This window comes from Oncorhynchus keta, chromosome 18 (genome assembly GCF_023373465.1).
Source record: "Oncorhynchus keta strain PuntledgeMale-10-30-2019 chromosome 18, Oket_V2, whole genome shotgun sequence".
Lineage (NCBI taxonomy): Eukaryota > Metazoa > Chordata > Actinopteri > Salmoniformes > Salmonidae > Oncorhynchus > Oncorhynchus keta.
The window spans coordinates 50,692,688-50,696,548 of record NC_068438.1 but is presented as its reverse complement, the minus strand read 5'-3'; positions in this window follow the sequence as shown (position 1 = coordinate 50,696,548).

The following is a 3,861-nucleotide window of genomic DNA, read 5'->3' as shown; positions in this document are numbered from 1 at the left end:
TGGCTAGATGGGAGTGTCTGTAGATAGGGTTAGAATTAAATGTATACAGGTATGGCAAGATGGAAGTGTCTGTAGATAGGGTTAGAATTAAATGTATACAGGTATGGCAAGATGGAAGTGTCTGTAGATAGGGTTAGAATTAAATGTATACAGGTATGGCTAGATGGAACAGGGTTAGAATTAAATGTATACAGGTATGGCTAGATGGGAGTGTCTGTAGATAGGGTTAGAATTAAATGTATACAGGTATGGCTAGACCAGTGTCTATCAGACAGGGTTAGAATTAAATGTATACAGGTATGGCTAGATGGGAGTGTCTGTAGATAGGGTTAGAATTAAATGTATACATATGGCAAGATGGAAGTGTCTGTAGACCAGAATTAAATGTATACAGGTATGGCTAGATGGGAGTCTGTAGAAAGAATTAAATCAATGAACATATCACCACAGACCAGTGAACATATCACCACAGAGCAGTCACATATCACCACAGAGCAGTCACATATCACCACAGAGCAGTCACATATCACCACAGAGCAGTCACATATCACCACAGAGCAGTCACATATCACCACAGAGCAGTCACATATCACCACAGAGCAGTCACATATCACCACAGACCAGTCACATATCACCACAGACCAGTCACATATCACCACAGACCAGTCACACCTCAATGAACATATCACCACAGACCAGTCACATATCACCACAGACCAGTCAAACCTCAATGAACATATCACCACAGACCAGTCACATATCACCACAGACCAGTCAAACCTCAATGAACATATCACCACAGACCAGTCACATATCACCACAGACCAGTCACATATCACCACAGACCAGTCAAACCTCAATGAACATATCACCACAGACCAGTCACATATCACCACAGACCAGTCACATATCACCACAGAGCAGTCACATATCACCACAGACCAGTCACATATCACCACAGACCAGTCACATATCACCACAGACCAGTCACATATCACCACAGACCAGTCAAACCTCAATGAACATATCACCACAGACCAGTCACATATCACCACAGAGCAGTCACATATCACCACAGAGCAGTCACATATCACCACAGAGCAGTCACACCTCAATGAAGATATCACCACAGAGCAGTCACATATCACCACAGACCAGTCAAACCTCAATGAACATATCACCACAGACCAGTCACATATCACCACAGAGCAGTCACATATCACCACAGAGCAGTCACATATCACCACAGAGCAGTCACCACCTCAATGAAGATATCACCACAGAGCAGTCACATATCACCACAGAGCAGTCACATATCACCACAGACCAGTCACATATCACCACAGACCAGTCAAACCTCAATGAACATATCACCACAGACCAGTCACATATCACCACAGAGCAGTCACATATCACCACAGACCAGTCACACCTCAATGAAGATATCACCACAGACCAGTCACATATCACCACAGACCAGTCAAACCTCAATGAACATATCACCACAGACCAGTCACATATCACCACAGACCAGTTACATATCACCACAGACCAGTCACACCTCAATGAAGATATCACCACAGACCAGTCACATATCACCACAGAGCAGTCAAATATCACCACAGACCAGTCACCACCTCAATGAAGATATCACCACAGACCAGTCACATATCACCACAGACCAGTCACATATCACCACAGAGCAGTCACATATCACCACAGACAAATCGTCTCACTACTGTCTCTATAGCCACATATTTGAAAAATCACATCAAAACCTGAAACTTGTTATTTTTTTTACTTGACATGAATAAGATATTGAGATACACCGCTGACTTGCATATTAAGTTAATTAATTCGGTAGTGCATTGGTATTACTGTATATCTTTGCATTTATGCATTAAATAGGCTGAATTACTTTCTTGATCCTGATTGTTAAAGTTGAGAGGACATATTTATTGGTCAAAGTCAAATATCACCAAATAGACCTAATTTGGTGGTCACCTAAGAACATGGTGTTGGCATCTAATCCAAGGTTTCCCAAACTCGGTCCTGGGTCCCTCCTGGGTACAAGTTTTTTAAATTTTTTAAATTTTTTTGTTGCCATTTCACTACACAGTTGATTAAAAATAATCAACTAATAATGAAAGATAATAAACTAATAATGAATAATAATCAACTAATAATGAATAATAATCAACTAATAATGAAAGATAATAAACTAATAATGAATAATAATCAACTAATAATGAAAAATAATCAATTCCTCATCAAGCTTTGATTATTTAAATGAGCTGTGTAGTGCTAGGGCAAAAAACAAAATGTGCACCCAGGGGTGGCTGGGCGGCTGTTGGGGTGGGGTGGGGGGTAGGGGGTGTCCTCCGGTAGCAGTTGAGGTAATTGCTTTGTATCGTTAGTTTGATCGTTTGTTAATCATGATCTTCTAATCACACTGGACAAATGAGGGAGCTTATGAAGACATTAATGGTCTTTAGTGATTTACCATTATTCATATTAGACACCGGTTGTTTCAGTTGCTTAATTGAAAATACCACCTAGAACAACACTGAACATCTAAGAAAAGCGAATACAACTTCCTCGTTAACAACACCTTGTCGTCTCCCAGTTACTCACGATAATTATTAACATGAACACCGAGGCAAACCAAGGCTAATTGTAGAGCATGTGAGGCCGCTGAGGGGAAGACGGTACGTAATAATGGTTGGGACGGATCAAATGGAATGGAGGCAAATCATGTGTTTAGATGAATTGGATACAGTCCCACTGATTACGCTCCAGCCATTTACCATGACCCCGTCCTCCCCAATTAAGGTGCCACCAACCTCCTGTGTTACAGCTTAACCAGCTAGAGAGAAGAAGAAAACATCTACAGCTTTAATCTGGCAGAGAGAAGAAGAGAACAACTACAGCTTTAATCAGCCAGAGAGAAGAAGAGAACAACTACAGCTTTAATCTGCCAGAGAGGAGAACAACTACAGCTTTAATCTGCCAGAGAGAAGAAGAAAACAACTACAGCTTTAATCTGGCAGAGAGAAGAAGAGAACAACTACAGCTTTAATCTGCCAGAGAGAAGAAAACAACTACAGCTTTAATCAGCCAGAGAGAAGAAGAGAACAACTACAGCTTTAATCTGCCAGAGAGGAGAAGAAAACAACTACAGCTTTAATCAGCCAGAGAGAAGAAGAGAACAACTACAGCTTTAATCTGCCAGAGAGGAGAAGAAAACAACTACAGCTTTAATCTGCCAGAGAGAAGAAGAAAACAACTACAGCTTTAATCTGCCAGAGAGAAGAAGAGAACAACTACAGCTTTAATCTGCCAGAGAGAAGAAGAAAACATCTACAGCTTTAATCAGCCAGAGAGAAGAAGAAAACATCTACAGCTTTAATCTGGCAGAGAGAAGAAGAGAACAACTACAGCTTTAATCTGGCAGAGAGAAGAAGAGAACAACTACAGCTTTAATCTGGCAGAGAGAAGAAGAGAACATCTACAGCTTTAATCAGCCAGAGAGAAGAAGAGAACAACTACAGCTTTAATCTGCCAGAGAGAAGAAGAAAACAACTACAGCTTTAATCTGCCAGAGAGAAGAAGAGAACAACTACAGCTTTAATCTGCCAGAGAGAAGAAGAAAACATCTACAGCTTTAATCTGCCAGAGAGAAGAAGAGAACAACTACAGCTTTAATCTGCCAGAGAGAAGAAGAAAACAACTACAGCTTTAATCTGCCAGAGAGAAGAAGAGAACAACTACAGCTTTAATCTGCCAGAGAGAAGAAGAAAACATCTACAGCTTTAATCAGCCAGAGAGAAGAAGAGAACAACTACAGCTTTAATCTGCCAG